The 19,217-nt window shown below is 45.5% G+C and overlaps 1 pseudogene; it reads left to right on the forward strand.

Moving 5' to 3' along the window:
• The first annotated feature begins 4,620 nt into the window (after window positions 1-4,620).
• LOC123481226 lies at window positions 4,621-19,217 on the forward strand (annotated as a pseudogene).

Raw genomic sequence — 19,217 nt, forward strand, 5'->3', positions numbered from 1 at the left:
GCCCACAGTTGTTTCTCTCAGAAGGCTCCAGGTAAATGTGTTTCATAGATACCTGGTGCCTCTTCAAAAGGCGGGTGATTGTTGGTAGGCTGATGGATGCCACATTGGCAAAGGTGTCATCATTCTCCTCAATGGCCTGCTTTATTTCAGACAGCCGTATGTCATTCCTGGCTCTCACCATTTCCACCACTGCCCACTCCTGCTGGTCGGTCAGCACACGGCCACCACCACCATGGGGTCTTCTGTCAATTCTGAGGGTAGAACATAGTATACTGTAAATAGATCATACTGGAAGAATACTGGAACAAGTTATGTGAATTTACATGCATTACAACATGTGATTTATTGTAAATGTAATGGTAAAGCATAGTGCATATCCTTCAGACTTACCGGTTTTCTTGGAGAAAATGTTCTCATGATCTTATTGAGAGTTGATCTTTTCAGATTGGGGTGAACTAATCTGACAGCCTCTGCCATGGTAAGGCCTCTGTTTACCACATGGTCAACGACGATGGCCCTGACTTCATTAGACAAAAGAGTTCCCTGCCGTCTGTCTCCCTCTCTCTGATGTCCACCTCTTTGACCTCTCTGACCTCTTTAATGGGGCCCATCCCTCCTCTCTGATTGGTCCCTTGTCCACAAGCTCTTTGATTTCTTCCTCTCTCTTGCTGTCTATCCTGCTCCATGTTGAAAGAAATGTTCATAAATATCCTTTTATATGGTGACCAATTGTGGTTCCCACTATGTGGAATCAATTAGCAATAATGAGCAGTCATTATGTATGGTTATCATGCATCATACATGTTATCTAGATGTTTATACTTTACAAACACATTTTATTTCTGTAGTTCTCAAAATCCTTATATAGTAGACAAACCGGTTTAAAATCTATAGTTTTACCAAACGGTTAAGTGATTAACCATTGCGCAGTTAGATTAAGTGATGGTCAAATGTATTTAAACAAATGAGAAGAGAATCATATGAAAAGTATTGTGAGCATTGCATTGTGAAAGGCATTTACTTTATATGAAAGGTATTTCTAGATGAAACACTGATTAGGTTTGGTGAAAATGTTTCTGTGTGGTTTTGTGTTTTGTACTTAGTCAATTGAAAATGTGCTTCAAGTTTTGAAGAAAAAAGTAACAGCCTTTTTAACGATCTGTGATGAGTTTTGTTCTAAGAGTTGTGAAATTTTACCACACACTTGTGTAATAGTACCAAGACAACACTGGGGAACAGGTTGTCTGGAATCCAGTAACAGTGGAAATTGACCCCCTCCTCTCTCTCTGTGAGTTATCAGTGCTCTGTACAGGCAGAAGTTAGTAAGTATGAGACAATCTTTACTGAACTGATCGGGTCCATTGGAGAGAATACTCACTGAGGTGAAAAGGTTGATTAGAGGCCAGGAGAAGACTGCAGTGAGACGGGTTAAAGGACTCCTGGAGCAACTGGAGCAGGAAATAGCTGAGCTGAAGAAGAGAAGCACTGAGCTGGAGCAGCTCTCACACAAAGAGGATCACATCCATTTCCTCCAGGTAACTAAACTGCCTTGTTACATGTGATATGAAGTTGCATTTTTTAATAGTGACAGAATTCGAAATGTCTCCTTAACTGAAGACCAAAGAAGAGTTGTCCCTCTGTAAGTGATATTCAAACACCCTCTCAAAGACAACATACATGTTCTTTCTTTTACTTATTGGGTTTTGTTGTTCATCAGTCAGACGTCCTCCAGCTGACATTGGATCTGAATACAGCTCATCCAGAACTCAGGCTGTCTGAGGTAAACTGGAAGGTGACAGCCACTGATAAAGCTCAGCCCTATCCTGACTACTGGAGACAGGTGCTGTGTAGAGAGGGCCTGTCTGGAGTCTGCTACTGGGAGGTAGAGTGGAGCGGTGGATGGGTTGAAATAGTAGTGTCATATAAAGGGATCATCAGGAAAGGAAAGGTCCCAGAGTCTACATTTCTAGGTAACAGTCAGTCCTGGACTTTGGAGTGCTATCCCCCCCCATTGTAGGTTTTGGCCCAATGCTAATAAAACAGAAATATCTGTCCCCTGGTCCTCCAGAGTAGGAGTGAACCAGGACCACAGGGCAGGAACTCTGTCCTTCTACAGCGTCTCTGACACAATGACCCTCCTCCACAGAGTCCAGACCACATTCACTCAGCCCCTTTATCCTGGGTTTGGGATTGGTACAAAATCATATCTCAATAATTACCAGTAGGTACAGATGATTTCAACCATTTCAGACATATTGATGGAGAGCTTCTGGGTTATTAACAGTCTTCCAGTAGGCCTATGATCTGGTTCAATTCCCCTTTTTCAATGTTATTGTAAAAAAAAAAAAATTAGACATAGCACATTCTTTGTAGCCTGGTCCCAGATCTGTTAGTGCTCTTGCTAAACAGATGGCATGATAGCACATACAGACTGACACTCAGGCTTCAGACTTTTACTGTCTACCTGATCACCTCTTGGCTGTTGCAATCCTCTGTAAATGTGTCTCTTTTTTCTCTTGATGTAAACTGTAGTACTGGCAAACCAGTCAAATCAGAAACTGGGATCATTGTTGATCCATTTATGATCAGATGAGAATATTTAAATCACCCATGTCCATGTATGAATCCAAACAATTCTGTATTCTGAATCAATTACTGAATCAATGTGATCTTTCAATATAAAAGTCAAAATCATGACATTGGAATTGCTCTGTTATTGAATTGATTGACACAATGAATCAGCTATTTCCAGTCATCTATGTAGCGTATATCCACAGGGGGAGGAAGTGCAGGGGAGATGCCTCTGATATGACTGGGTGTCAGGTGGAAGGAGATCACAGAGCCTGGAACAGAGAAGAGAGGAAGACTGGGAAGAGAAAGAAGCATTCATTTGGTTCAAACGTCTCTTGTCTGTCTCTAATACACCAGTAGGGGGCATCCTAACCCCTAGCTTCCAGAGTTCAGAATACTATCCTCCATGTTGGGAGTTGGTTCCAACACTCCACATTCTAACTTCATCCTAACTACATATGGTGTCCATTGACATTGTAAATCTCCAACCCAGTTTGTCTCTGTGTACGAACAGTGTAGCAGCAATAGGTGTGTCAGAAATACGTGCTGGCTCTCTGTCACTCCCAGGCGGGGGTGGCGAGGGCCTCAGCCAGCCCCAGTAGGATGTACTGGGGAGCCAGATAGAAGCAGGCCATGGAGGACACCTGGAGCACCTTCCCTGACAGGGCCTGCTCCGTCAGAGGATAGCCCTTCCTGTGGACCTCAGACAGGCCCGCTACAAGGACAGACTGGGCCGCACACGCATGATCCAGCACTGAGAGAGGAGAGGAGGGAGGGGACAGGGAGAGAAACAGAGAGAGAGAGGGAGAGAGACATTAACATTGACTGGCTCATTGATGTGGATAGTATTTGTGCATGTGTGTGTGTGTGGCTGTGTGTGTGTCTGTGTGTGTGTGTGTGTCTGTGTGTGTGTGTGTCTGTCTGTCTGTCTGTGTGTGTGTGTGTCTTTCTCTGTGTGTGTTTGTGTGTATCTGTGCCGTGTGTGTGCTTACTGATGACTCTGGCGGGGGAGAAGGGTGTTTTCTCCATGGACAGGTAGCAGGAGGTGACACACTCCATGAGAGGGGCCAGCAGCAGCAGAGGTAGGATGCTGATGACGTTCATGGCACTGATGGGCAGGAGGAAGCTGTTCAGGTGCAGGTTAGAGTTCATGGTCTGAATGTAGTAACCTGATGGAATCTGTGGGAGAGGTCAGGTAACAACAGATTCTAGGACAACTTATGGAGCATAAATAAACATTATAGATTTGCCAGTTTTACCCCCAACATCTGAAAAATAATGTATTTGGACTTTCCACTGAAAACAAACAATGACCTGAAAATGTTCTAAAAATCAATGAATGAATGGAACCTTTTATTTGTCTCTACAGTTTGAAGGAAATTTCTAACTAACATTAGCGCTATGAAGTCTATAGTAACTGCTAGCATGCCATAGACTTCCAGTCATTGCGCTAACGCTAGTTGGCATTGGCTCACAAAACGACCTCTAACTTCCTTCATACAGGATGCAGAGACATTAAAATGGTATCCATGAGCTCATCTGACTCTGGGGAAATAGATAAAGGGGCTTCATTGCCTAAATCCCGAAGAATCCTTTAAATTGAGTTTTTCAGTGATTGCAATTATTAATTTTTGCAATTACATTTACATTGTAATCATTTAGCAGACACTCTTATCCAGAGCGACTTTCAATTAATGCAAAATGTGAATCACAATTTTTTTTAAATGGTATAGAAAAGTATTTAGTATTTTGAAAAGTTTAGTTCAGCCCAGTGTGATTCAAATGACAAAATACTCAGAAGTCATTAAAATACGTATTTCAAATAGATGTAAGAGAAATACTGAACATCTCTGGCTACTACCCAACACTCTGTCACACTTCCTTATCAAAGAAACCACACCCCCTCTACATACAGAGTACACAGTCAAGTAGGAAGCCCCTCCCTGTCCTCTGGTGTAGAGTTCCATGAAACACAAAGTAATCTTTGACACTGAACAGAAAGTAATCTTTGACACTGCCATTGCTTAACCTACGGAAGAGAGCACCAAAATGGCAGAGAATTAGGAACTGTTCTGTTGCTCCATCTGTCTGGATCGACTGAAGGATCCGGTGACTACTGCCTGTGGACACAGCTACTGTATGGGCTGTATTAAAGAAAGCTGGGATCAGGATCATCTGAAAGGTGTCTACAGCTGTCCACAGTGCAGACAGACCTTTACCCCAAGGCCTGTTCTGAACAGAAGCACTGTGTTGGCTGAAGTGGTGGAGAAACTGAAGAAGACAGGACTCCAGGCTGCTCCCCCTCCTGCTCTGTGCTATGCTGGACCTGGAGATGTGGCGTGTGATGTCTGCACTGGGACCAGAAAGCAGAAAGCCCTCATGTCCTGTCTGGCGTGTCTGGCCTCTTACTGTGAGACTCACCTCCAACCTCACTATGAATCTCCTGCTTTCAAGAAGCACAAGCTGGTCAAAGCCACCGCACAACTACAGGAGAAGATATGCTCTGATCATGACAAACTGCTGGAGGTTTACTGTCGTACCGATCAGCAGTGTGTCTGTATGCTGTGTACAATGGATGAACATAAAGGCCATGATACAGTGTCAGCTGCAGCAGAGAGGACTGAGAAACAGGTAAGACCAGAACTACTTGTTGGTGACTGTCTGATAAACAAAGAATTAAAGATACAGTAGGAACTAAGGCTGTTTGAATATGAGATCATTCAAATGAAATCAATCCTCAGCAGAACAAATATGAACACAAACCTTGAGTATATTGAGTTTGCTCCAAATGTATCACAATTTTCTAAAGTCAAACAACATTATCATTCTGAATGCCCTTTTATGATTCCAAAGTTCAGCCTCAACCCCTTGATACATGCACGCCTACCATAAAAACTATAATCATTCACATAGCAACATAATAAAATAATTTCAAACAGACAGTTCCTCAACATTTTAATCCCTATCTTCTATGGGCCCTATGTCACATTACTATACTATTGATCTACTGGACAAATAAAGCTTGGTAGCTCATTTAAGAGTGATTATCCACAGAGGCAGCTGGGGATGAGTCAGCAGAAGGTCCAGCAGAGATTCCAGGAGAGAGAGAAGGAGCTGAAGGAGCTCAAACAGGCTGTGGAGTCTCTCAAGGTGAGTATTGTTGACCAGAGGAGACACACAATTTCACTTCTCTCTTCCAGTCAGAGAGAGAGAGATGCCCCTATCCAATCCCACTGGCCCCACTGTTGGGAACAGGCTGTCTTAAAGTCACAAGTGGGGCTACCTCATCACATAACCATGAGTAACCATGAGTGACTCATGTCTGCTATACATTAACAGAGCTCTCTCTCTCTCACTCTCTCTCAATTCAATTAAATGGGCTTAATTGACACGGGAAACATGTTACATTACCAAAGCAGGTTAAATAAATAATAAACAAAAGTGAAATCAATGATCAGAAATTAACAGTAAACGTTACACTCACAAACGTTTCAAAGTAATAGAGACATTTCAAATGTTATAATTCAAATGAAAACAGAGTGAGCCATTCGCCAGACTGAGTTCTGGAGGTGAAATGGAAATGAATGAGGGAAAGTTAAGTGAGGTAGAAGGTGTGGTGATGAGCTCAGAACCAGAGCCTGGCATCAATGGACATGATTTGGAAGAATCTGGTGCAGTAGGAGTTACATTTTTGGAGAAAGTGGATCCATACCTTTTGGCAGATTCATTTGTGGTTTCAGGGTGGGTGGGAAAGGAGTTGGGTGCAGTTGAATCAGTGAAGGTAACCTGTAGTGGACTTGTGATATTTGTTTGTGTTTCTTCTGACCAGAGGGAGTGGGCACTCTGTGTCACGCAACTTGGGTCAAGATCTGTTTCTTGCTTTGCTCTTAGGAACAGGGCACCATTGAAAGGAGTGATTTCTGGGGTAGCGTTAAGTGTAGAAGTGGAGCAATTAAGGTTGAAGACTGCTGGTGTTTGTGATTCCCGCCGTTTGGTGCAACACAGACCCGGTGGTGAGCGTGGTGAAACAGATGAGTCACTGTCAGTCCTTTTGAGTTTTGAGTCTTTACCCAACAAAGTCATGGTAGGATATATCAGTTATTCTGTTAGAGCTTATTTGCCGAATCCACTGCACTGATTCAGGTGCAACGTTTATGGTCATGTTGCAGCAGTTTGTAGGAGGGAGATTCCAAGATGTGGGAAGTGTGCAGGAGGGCATGGGATAGAGGATTGTGTAGTTTCGGTGGATACAAATGTGTGTCAACTGTTGGGATACCCATGTTGCTGGGGATCGGAAGTGTCCGGTGCGAGAGAGGCAGGTTGAGGTGGCTAGAGTCAGAGTAGTGCAGAAGGTGTCGTATGCTGAGGCAGTGAAGAAAGTAGAGGAGGATGGGTCAAGGGTGAGAGATCCTGAGAGGATCCCTGTGAGTAGTAGATCTGTGCCAGCACAGAGGGATAGGCCAACGAGTGATATATGCTTCAGTAAAGTTAGCTTCTTAGAGTTCATAGCAATGGTTATCAACTGTACCGCAGAAATGGAACGTAAATCAAAGAAAAAATATGTTGTGGTGGCAGCTGCAGATAAGTATTTGGGCATACAAGATTTGACTTCAGAAGAGTTACAGGGTGTGTTGAGTTGTGGTTTCCTGTCCTCCCAGGCCATTAGCATGGTGCAGGAGCAGATAGGGTCAAAGTAGTGGAATGGGGTAGTGGGTATTTAATGAGTAGGGTTAGTTGGAAGGGTGTTTTTCTGTATTATTATAATTTCCCCTTTTCCCATTTTGTGTCACAATGTATAATGGATTTATATTATAGTCCAGCCTCCGTTTATTACTTACGAACAGACCGCAAGTAGTTGGTTAGTTTTGGTAAATTTTGAATTTTGAGTTTTCGTGTGCTCTCGGCACTTCAAGGTTACGCAGGGGAGGGGTGGAACGCAGGGTTTGCTAGCACAGATAGTTTTGGGTGTTTCTAGTGTGGGGATGTAGGGCATAATGCTAGTGCAGACAAGCGCGACCAGCCGGCAGCGGGGGCTAGGACTAGGCTGGACACAATACATTTTTAACACCTTTTTCTGATAAAAACGACTTAATTGCATCCGCCATGGAGCCCAGTTTCATAATATTACCATATGTCCCAGATGCTTGCCGTAGTTTAGAAATAATAGGGCATGTTTCACCCTGCCAGCTCCTATTAGTTGTATTGAGCTCTGTGGCACCAACTCGCCTAATGAAAGTTCTATTCCCAGCCCATTGTTCTGCGTCACAATGCCAGCTTCACTATTAGGGCTGGTAATGAGACCAGCCCATATCAAAATTGTAGCTTTACCTCAGGTAACTTATTATAAACAAGGTTATGACTACTTGGTGAGCAAACTCACTGTTCACCTGGGTACACCTTGTGGTGACCCACAGTGCTAGCGATGGTTAACCATATTTTTTTCATAAAAAGGTGTAAAACCTAAACAGAACGCATGTCCCTGTCCTCCTTTTTCAAGATGTGGCCGATTTGAACAGCCAGACATTTTTTAAATAAATAAATAAATACATTATTACAAAATAATTGTACGATTTATTGTTTCTAAATTGTTGCTGGGTAATTTGTTTGTTAGTAGGCATCGAATTGAGCTAATGCTGCGCAGGTTCACTGAGTTGTAAACTAAATGGATAGGTGTAGCTTATTGATTTATAGATCTGACACAGTTGCTACCTCAGATTATGAGCCTAGCAAGTGTTGTGAATGAGGTATGTAGTACCCACAGAAGGCCACAGGGAGGAGCAAGAGAGCTATAACCCATACAGTTTTTTGCTCTAAACACCCTAAACCTAACAATCAATCAAATGTATTTATAAAGCCCTTTTTACATCAGCAGATGTTACATAAAGTTATACAGAAACTCTAACCCTACATATAAACAATTTTAGCCTTAACCCTAACCCCTAACCCTAATTCTAGGGTAGGGTAGCCTAGAACACGTTGAGAACTTATTTTAGTAATAGTTTTACGTTAGTAAATACCATTATAGTACTAAATAGCATTTATTGTTATTTTTTAAATATACATAAAAAATTAAAAATAAAACTTTTTGCTTTATATTAGTCATTTTATTATAGGTATTATTGCAAGGCAGAACACTTGATAAACAACACATTTGTTTTATTTTTTAAATGTGGTTTGAACTGGGTGTGACCTAGTAACCTCTGTGAAAGTCCAGCAATTGGCATGTCATAGGTGGGGCAGGTTTGAGACTGATCTCCGGAATTAATAAGAAAAATACACTTTATTTCTCAGCTGCCTCACCAATGTCTTTACGTGAATTACTAACTTTCAATTGCTAAATATGTCCAATAGATTGCAGCATAAGACCATGAAGCATCAGTTATAGGCTACAAGCAGCAATATGATTGACCATAAAATAGCATGCAACCAAACACTATGTCCCATGATTTTCTAAAATTGTCACTCATTACTTCAGAGTTAGCTATATATTTCGTATTAGGCCTGTGTTGCTTTTGGGAGAGCAACAAAATATTAATTATAGCAGGTATTGAACCCCGGCCAAATAATCACAAGTCAGATGCGCTAACCTCAACCCTAGTTAACATGCATGATTAAAACCTTCTTAATATTTCATATTTGGAGTAAACAGCCTCGGAATAGAAAAGACGAGTGCATCTTCCAGCCCGCCAATAAATTACATCATGCAACCCTCGCGGTTAGAAAATTAACCTCATCATGCAACTCACTTGTGCAGGAGTTTTCCTGTGAGGGGGAGTGATGGTATATCCAGGGAGAGAACTAAACTAAGCTTCTGAAATGTCATTCGTGGTCTTATGCTGCCATCTATTGGAATTATTAAGCAATTGCAGTAGTACTGAATAAAGTGTATATACTTCCTAAAGTAGTAATTACTCGGAATTGCGAAATGTAAGATGTTCTAGTTCATTTTATCACTTACAACCATAAAATAACAGTTTATAGCATAACAAACAATGAAACTGACATTAACCAAAAACACCATACATTTAGTTAATTATATATTCAAAATGTATATATATATATATTTAGATGGTTGTCATTATCACCCCCTTAACATAAACACAGACACTGAATACAGACACTGAAAATGAGCTTTCTATATAAAACTGGTAGCTCTCAAAAGAGCCTTTGCTTTGCTGAGCAGTTAGTTTTCAGGAGTGTGCTGCCTGCCTGCCTTCAGAGGAGTCAGTCTGTTAATAATGTAAAGTTAATAAGTTATTGCCACGCTTTCACAGAGGCCTAGTTTACATTTACATGTGAGTCATTTAGCAGACGCTCTTATCCAGAACGACTAGGGTTAAGTGCCTAAATCTGTCGATGTACAAGGGTACAGATTTTTCACCTAGATTCGAACCAGCCACCTTTTCGGTTACTGCCCAACGCTCTTAACCGCTAGATTACAAGTCACAAAATGTTAAACACAAAAAGGCAAATGGTCGTAGATAAATGGTAAGCTGGTTAAATAAAAGACTGATCTTAGAACTTTCAGACTGCCATTGTTTTGGGGAAATAGGGACATGTCTGTTTATTTCACCAATTATGTCAAATATATGTATATATTTTAATGGTTTTAAGTTCTACACCATTTGAATCAGGATAATCTCCTTTTTGTAATGATGTAAGGCTGGGCAGCGTCCTCCGTTGTCATCAAACGCTAGCCCCCAAATACTTTTTGCCCTTGGAACTCTGAGCTCCCACCATTGTTTTCCTATGGAGAGGCATGCTGGTATATTTCGGAAAATATCTCATAATGTGTATATTTAGTTTTTTTCATGTCGGACACCATTTTAATCAGTATAATCTCCTCTTTCTAATGACATCAGGTTGGGCAGCGTACTCTGCTGTCATCGATCGCTAGACCAGAAATAGTCAGAAGTTAACATTTTTTCCCTACTTCCTGGTAATGCAGACATAAGCACATTTCTGTTTCGTCCTAAGAACAGATTGTAGTGGTGAAATAAAAAAATTGACATTTTTTGGTGCCATTTAGGGAAAATTGAATTCTAAGGATCATTCCAGTCAGAAGAGGCTCAGTGATGGTTCGCTTCAATTCATTTGCTATGGCTTCGTGAGCAGAGGCAGGTTGCTGAAGACTCCGGTCGACAAAGGTTTGGTGGGCTCATCCCAGGAAATATTAGGTGTCATTGGGGAAGAGGCTCTGATCAGGGGGGAAGTGCAGGGGGCAGACTGGGGAGGAGGAGGACGACAGTACCGTGCCAATATAGGAGGAAGAGGGGGGAGGTGAGTCTGCAGGAGCGGAGGAGGAGGCCTCGTTTTCAGACGGCTCATTGGATCCAGAGCTGACAGCCAGTCAGGATGTGTATCTGCATGCTGTGGGCCCAGTATATACGGTGAGAGAACTTTCTAGGTTCCTGATGGAGACTAAAGGGGAAAAAGAAGGTTCTGCTGGAGTCTTATTTGATTGATCCTGGAAGGTTTGTAAGGTCAGTACAACACGTGATGAAGAATGAGGGGTTTAGTGTCCTCTCACCCAGGAAGCGGTATAGGCTGAGAAAATGTGTCATGGGTTCTTAAGGACATGTCTTCAGAATCTGCTTAAATTGATGTTTTTTTTCTGGCATGGCAGCTTTATGGGCTTCTCTACTGGTTTCTGATTGTGGTGATTTCCCTCCCATCTCTTATGGAGATTTCACGGTTAGACATCCTTAACATGAACGGCGGCAGAGACTGGGGGAATATGTCAAACCAAAACATTTAAACGTGATTATTTTAGCAAGAGACACACAGTGATGTGATTAATGAAGTGTATTGGGGGTCTGGTGGAAGGGGGCGCAGGTGCTGAGCCATGGCACAAATCTTAGTGCAGGGGTAGCAAAAGAGGTGTGTAAGGGTAGGTTGTTTGTGGTTAGAGCCAAAATCAATGACCTTGTCTTTGCTTTCATAAATGTGTCTGCACCTAGTACAGGGCTCAGTTCTCTGTTTCACCAGGGCCCAGGCAGGTGTCCTATTGGAAATTCAATGTAAAGCTCTTCCAAGATGTCACTTTTTGCTCAAACTTCCAAGGCTTTTGGGAGAGGTGGGGACAGCAGAAGGGGGAGTTTGAGTCTCTCAGTCAGTGGTGGGATGTAGGGAAAGCCCAGATTCAGGTTTTCTGTCAGCAGTATACATATTTTTCCTCTTCAGAGGCCAGGAGAGTGCTGGGGGAGCTTGAGTGGTTCATAAGTGAGGTGGAGGCTGAGCTGGTGGGGCAAGGTAGGGTGGGGCTGCAAGATAATCTATCTGAACTACTCAGGGACCTAGGGGCTTTCATTTCAGAGAAAGCAAAAGGATCACTTGTAAGAGCTAGTTTTTCCATGTTGAGGGAGATGGATGCTCCCAGCTCTTTTGGGTTGGAGAAACAGAGTGGGGAAACCAAGAAAATCCATTGTTTACGTTGGTCTGATGGGTGGGTAACTTCTGTTGTGGAGAGATGAGGGAGTCTGATGGGTGGGTAACTTCTGTTGTGGGGAGATGAGGGAGCCTGATGGGTGGGTAACTTCTGTTGTGGGGGAGATGAGGGAACCGTATGGGTGGGTAACTTCTGTTGTGGGGGAGATGAGGGAGCCTGATGGGTGGGTAACTTCTGTTGTGGGGGAGATGAGGGAGCCTGATGGGTGGGTAACTTCTGTTGTGGGGAGATGAGGGAGCCTGATGGGTGGGTAACTTCTGTTGTGGGGGGAGATGAGGGAGCCTGATGGGTGGGTAACTTCTGTTGTGGGGAGATGAGGGAGCCTGATGGGTGGGTAACTTCTGTTGTGGGGGAGATGAGGAGCCTGATGGGTGGGTAACTTCTGTTGTGGGGAGATGGGGAACCTGATGGGTGGGTAACTTCTGTTGTGAGGAGATGAGGCTGTGGAGTTGTACTCTGATTTATAGAGGGCAGAACTCTGTGGTCCTCTGTAGCTCAATTGGTAGAGCATGGCGCTTGTAATGCCAGGATAGTGGGTTCGATCCCCGGGACCACCCATATGTAAAAATGTATGCACATGACTGTAAGTCGCTTTGGATAAAAGCATCTGCTAAATGGCATATTATTATTATTATTATCCTGGGTTTTCTCAGGTTCTGCTCACAGACCTTTCCAAACTCTCTCTGTCACAGATAAATCAAATAGACATTTCTCTGGCCTTTCACAAACTCTCAGCTGCTGTCTCTCAGACGGTCTGCCTGTGGATTTTATAAAAAGTTCTGGGGAATTATTTTACAGGACGTGTGTTGTGTGAGTGCGTCGGGGTGGGGAGCTGTCGCTAAGCTGTAGACGGGAGGCTTTGACTCTCCTGCCCAAACAAGTAGATTTGAGCGACTTAAAGAACTGGAGGCCTGTGGCATTGCTCTGTTTGGACTATAAGGTCTTTACCAAGGTCCTCGTTAACAGACTGAAGTCCCACCTGGACTCTATTGTACACAAGGACCAAACATACTGTGTACCAGACGCTCAAACACAGACAATCTGTTCATAATCAGGAGAAAGCCTTTGATAGGGTGGACCATGAATATCTGTTCAATGTGTTGTTTTGGTTGTGTGGAGAATTTTGTGGCCTGTGTTCAAATGCTGTACGCTGGGGCTTCATGTATGGTCAAGGTGTGGGGAGGGCTCAGTAGGCCAGTCTGGGTAGGGAGTGGCATTCACCAGGGATGCCCTCTGTCAGGGCAGCTATACGCTCTTGTTATTGAGCCCTTTCTGGGCCTGCTACGCAGGAGGCTACAGGGAGTGTGGGAGCCAGGCATAGGGTTGGGTACAGGCATAGCAGTGTCAGCATACGCTGATGACGTCTGTGTTGGTTAGGGATGAGCAGAACCTACAGGCCCTGGAGAATAGTTTGAGGGTGTACGAGGGGGCGTCTTCTGCTTAGGTAAACTGGGGCAAGAGTGAGGCTCTGTTATGTGGGGCATGGAGGGACAGGGCACCTCCGCAGCTTCCAGGGGGTTGCAGTGGGGCTGTGAGTGGCTCAAGATGCTTGGGGGTGTATCTGGGCTCGGAGGGTTGGGATAGGAAGAACTGGGAAGGAGTGTCACAAGCGGTGGTGTCGAGGCTGACGAAGTGGAGGTGGCTCATCTCCCCAAGTGGCATACAGAGGGACGGTGCTGATCATCAACAACTTGGTGGCATCCTCTCTATGGCTTAAATTGGCCATTCTCAACGCCCCGGTGGTCTGCTTGTGGACCTGCAGTGCAAGTTAGTGAATTTTTTCTGGTCAGGGTGGCAGCGTTCTGACTCAGCAGCACAGAGGCTACTGTACCGTACGGAGGTGGGCTGGAGGGAACCAGCATGTGCTCTGTTGAGGAGGGCTGGTGGTTTGGGGCTGGATCAGCAGCTCTTCATCATGCATTTACATTACATTTACGTCATTTAGCAGACACTCTTATCCAGAGCGACTTACAAATTGGTGCATTCACCCTATAGCCAGTGGGATAACCACTTTACAATTGTTATTTTTTTTTTTTTTTTTTTTTTGGGGGGCTAGAAGGATTACTTTATCCTATCCCAGGTATTCCTTAAAGAGGTGGGGTTTCAAATGTCTCCGGAAGGGTGGTGAGTGACTCCGCTGTCCTGGCGTCGTGAGGGGAGCTTGTTCCACCATTGGGGTGCCAGAGCAGCGAACAGTTTTGACTGGGCTGAGCGGGAACTATGCTTCCGCAGAGGAAGGGGAGCCAGCAGGCCAGAGGTGGATGAACGCAATGCCCTCGTTTGGGTGTAGGGACTGATCAGAGCCTGAAGGTACGGAGGTGCCGTTCCCCTCACAGCTCCATAGGCAAGCACCTTGGTCTTGTAACAGATGCGAGCTTCAACTGGAAGCCAGTGGAGTGTGCGGAGGAGCGGGGTGATGTGAGAGAACTTGGGAAGGTTGAACACCAGACGGGCTGCGGCATTCTGGATGAGTTGTAGGGGTTTAATGGCACAGGCAGGGAGCCCAGCCAACAGCGAGTTGCAGTAATCCAGACGGGAGATGACAAGTGCCTGGATTAGGACCTGTGCCTTCCTGTGTAAGGCAGGGTCGTACTCTTCGAATGTTGTAGAGCATGAACCTGCAGGATCGGGTCACCGCCTTGATGTTGCGGAGAACGAAAGGGTGTTGTCTAGGGTCACGCCAAGGCTCTTCGCACTCTGGGAGGAGGACACAACGGAGTTGTCAACCGTGATGGCGAGATCATGGAACGGGCAGTCCTTCCCCGGGAGGAAGAGCAGCTCCGTCTTGCCAGGGTTCAGCTTGAGGTGGTGATCCGTCATCCATACTGATATGTCTGCCAGACATGCAGAGATGCGATTCGCCACCTGGTTATCAGAAGGGGAAAGGAGAAGATTAGATGTGTATCGTCAGCGTAGCAATGATAGGAGAGGCCATGTGAGGATATGACAGAGCCAAGTGAATTGGTGTATAGGGGAGAAAAGGAGAGGGCCTAGAACTGAGCCCTGGGGGACACCAGTGGTGAGAGCACGTGGTGCGGAGACAGCTTCTCGCCACGCCACTTGGTAAGAGCGACCGGTCAGGTAGGACGCAATCCAGGAGTGAGCCGCGCCGGAGATGCCCAGCTCGGAGAGGGTGGAGAGGAGGATCTGATGGTTCACAGTATCAAAGGCAGCAGACAGGTCTAGAAGGACAAGAGCAGTGGAGAGAGAGTTAGCTTTAGCAGTGCGGAGAGCCTCCGTGACACAGAGAAGAGCAGTCTCAGTTGAATGACCAGTCCTGAAACCTGGTCATTCTGAGAGAGATAGCAAGAGAGTTGGCTAAAGACGGCACGCTCAATAGTTTTGGAAAGAAAAGAAAGAAGGGATACTGGTCTGTAGTTGTTGACATCAGTGGGATCGAGTGTTGGTTCTTTGAGAAGGGGTGCAACTCTCGCTCTCTTGAAGACGGAAGGGACATAGCCAGCGGTCAAGGATGAGTTGATCAGCGAGGTGAGGTAGGGGAGAAGGTCACCGGAGATGGTCTGGAGAAGAGAGGAGGGGATGGGGTCAAGCGGGCAGGTTGTTGGGCGGCCTGCAGTCACAAGTCGCAAGATTTTATCTGGAGAGAGAAGAGGGGAGAAAGAAGTCAAAGCATAGGGTAGGGCAGTGTGAGCAGGACCAGCAGTGTCATTAGACTTAACAAACGAGGATCGGATGTCGTCAACCTTCTTTTCAAAGTGGTTGACGAAGTCATCCACAGAGAGGAGGAGGGGGATTCAGCAGGGAGGAGAATGTGGCAAAGAGCTTCCTAGGGTTAGAGGCAGATGCTTGGAATTTAGAGTGGTAGAAAGTGGCCTTAGCAGCAGAAACAGATGAAGAAAATGTAGAGAGGAGGGAGTGAAAAGATGCCAGGTCGGCAGGGAGTTTAGTTTTCTTCCATTTCCGCTCAGCTGCCCGGAGCTCTGTTCTGTGAGCTCGCAATGAGTCATCAAGCCACGGAGCTGGAGGGGGAGGACCGAGCCGGCCGGGAGGATAGGGGACACAGAGAGTCAAAGGATGCAGAAAGGGGAGGAGAGGAGGGTTGAGGAGGCAGAATCAGGAGATTGGAGGGAGAAGGATTGAGCAGAGGGAAGAGATGATAGGATGGAAGAGGAGAGAGTAGTGGGAGAGAGAGAGCGAAGGTTGCGGCGGCGCATTACCATCGGTGTAGGGGCAGAGTCAGTAGTGTTGGAGGAGAGCGAGAGAGAAAAGAATACAAATTAGTGGTCGGAGACATGGAGGGGAGTTGCAGTGAGATTAGTGGAAGAGCAGCATCTAGTAAAGATGAGGTCAAGCGTATTGCCTGCCTTGTGAGTAGGGGGACGGTGAGAGGGTGAGGTCAAAAGAGGAGAGGAGTGGAAAGAAGGAGGCAGAGAGAAATGAGTCAAATGTAGACGTAGGGAGGTTGAAATCCCCCAAAACTGTGAGGGGTGAGCCATCCTCAGGAAAGGAACTTATCAAGGCGTCAAGCTCATTGATGAACTCTCCAAGGGAACATGGAGGGCTGATAGATGACAAGGATATTAAGCTTAAATGGGCTAGTGACTGTGACAGCATGGAATTCAAATGAGGAGATAGACAGATGGGTTAGGGGAAAAATTGAGAATGACCACTTGGGAGAGATGAGGATTCCTGTGCCACCACCCTCTGACCAGATGCTCTCTGGGTATGCGAGAACACATGGTCAGACGAGGAGAGAGCAGTAGGAGTAGCAGTGTTTTCAGTGGTAATCCATGTTTCCGTCAGCGCCAGGAAGTCGAGGGACTGGAGGGTAGCATAGGCTGGGATGAAGTCAGCCTTGTTGGCAGCAGAACGGCAGTTCCAGAGGCTGCCTGAGACCTGGAACTCCAGGTGTGTGGTGCGTGCAGGGACCACCAGGTTGGAGAGGCAGCAGCCACGCGGTGTGAGGCGTTTGTGTAGCCTGTGCGGAGAGGAGAGAACAGGGATAGGCAGAAGCATAGTACAGCAGGAGAGACTCAATACAGCAGGGGTCTCTGATTTCTATGCTGCAGTACTTAGGGCTGGAGCAGCCTGAGGAGGGGCCACCACCGTTTCCACCACTGCAAGTGACAGCAGAGACTGGGGACTGGCAGGAGAGTCCGGAGGACTTACTGACTTTTACCACTCTGAGCCTGGGGGAGTTTGAGGAGGTGGGGGGTAAGGTGCTGTACACCCTCAGTGTCAAGGTTAGACACATCAGGAGCTTAGCGGGAGTGAAGGGGCATCAGTGGCAGGTGGTTGTGGGGGCTGAGAGCATGGCAGGGTATAGGTGGAGGGTGCTCTATAAGCTCCCAGTGCTGGAAAGGTCAGGGGTCCTCCAGTGGAGGGTATTACATGGAGCCCTGGACACCAATAGCTGGTTGACCTGGGAGTTGGGGAGGGGTGTCCATTTTCTGCAATGACAGACTGTTCATCTTTTTTTTTCTGTGTTGCCAGGGTAATGCCATTACTGTTGACGCCTTAGGGTTGAGTTTGAGTTGTACAAAATGATCAACAGTGTGGAGATGTTTCAGGAGGTATGGGGGCTCAGGGGGGCTGTCTGTACGGCTGGAGAGGAGGGGTTGGATGGACGGTTGGAATGTGGTGCTGGATGGTGTATTGTACTGTGGTGTTGGGTACTGGATAATGTGATTGTGTAGAGGTTGTGGTGTCACGCAATGTGCTTTTAGGGGTGGGGGTGTTAGTGTAATGAGGATGGCTCATTAAAGTAAGACAAGTCTCTCTCTCTCTCTCTCTTAACAGCGCTCTGCACAGGCAGCAGTGGAGGACAGTGATAAGATCTTTACTGAGCTGATCTGCTCCATTGAGAGAAGGCGCTCTGAGGTGAAGGAGCTGATCAGAGCCCAAGAGAAGGCTCAAGTGAGTCAAGCTGAAGGACTCCTGAAGCAACTAGAGCAGGAGATAGCTGAGCTGAGGAAGAGAAGCACTGAGCTGGAGCAGCTCTCACACACAGAGGATCACATCCATTTCCTCCAGGTAACTCAACTGCCTTGATACATGTGATATGAAATTAAAACTCTCAATCATTTGGTTCTGCTCCCTCTCACTCTCTCTCTCTCTCTCTCTCTCTCCCTCTCTCTCTCTCTCTCCAGAGTTATGAGTCTCTCTCCAGTACCAGTGTATCTTCAGACTTACCCAGCATCGTTGTCCGTCCTCTTCAGTACTTTGGAGATGTGAGTAAGACTGTGTCTGAACTGAGAGAGAAACTAGAAGACGTCCTTAAAGGAGAATGGACCAAGATCTCCACTACAGGTGTGTTGAAATAATAAGAACATCAACTTTAGACCATTGAAAGTTCCCTACTAGTCATATACATGTGGAATATGGTATGATGATAACATTCCCTCTCTCTGTGAATGTGTTTGTGTGTCTGTAGTGAATATAGTGGATGTTGTACTGCCTCCAGAGCCCAAGACCAGAGAACAGTTCTTACAATGTGAGTCTCTTTATTCTGAAGTAACTAACAGTCTCTTTTACTGACACTCCTAACAATCCCTCTAGAAATATATAGCAATAGTAGATCTAATCAAAGACTGGGTATCTATCTGACTCCTCATATTTCTCTGATTTGATCTCTGCTGTGCTCTAATCAAAGACAGGGTATATACAGTATCTGACTTAACTTATTGTTCTAACTCCCCTCATTGGTCTCTGCTCTGCTCTTCTCCCAGATTCCTGTCAGCTCACACTGGACCCAAACACAGCACACACACACCTCTCTCTGTCTGAAGGGAACAGAAAGGTGACCTATACAGACCAAGAACAACCATATCCTGTTCATCCAGACAGATTCACAAACAACTTGATGGTTCTGTGTAGAGAGGGTCTGTCTGGACGCTGTTACTGGGAGGTGGAGTGGAGTGGGTGGTGTGTTACAGCAGTCTCATATAAAGACATCAGCAGAACAGAGACAGGTGGTGGATTTGGACACAATAACAAGTCCTGGAGTTTAGTGTGCTATAGTGGTGGTTATTGGTTCAGACACAATAATGTTTTGACTGAAGTATCAGGCCCTCAGTCCTCCAGAGTAGGAGTGTACCTGGATCACAAGGCAGGTACTCTGTCCTTCTACAGTGTCTCTGACACAATGACCCTCCTCCACAGAGTCCAGACCACATTCACTCAGCCCCTCTATCCTGGGTTTAATCTCTCTGGTACTGCTGAGCTGGTTAAATTGTAG

Source organism: Coregonus clupeaformis, unplaced genomic scaffold (genome assembly GCF_020615455.1).
Source record: "Coregonus clupeaformis isolate EN_2021a unplaced genomic scaffold, ASM2061545v1 scaf0048, whole genome shotgun sequence".
Lineage (NCBI taxonomy): Eukaryota > Metazoa > Chordata > Actinopteri > Salmoniformes > Salmonidae > Coregonus > Coregonus clupeaformis.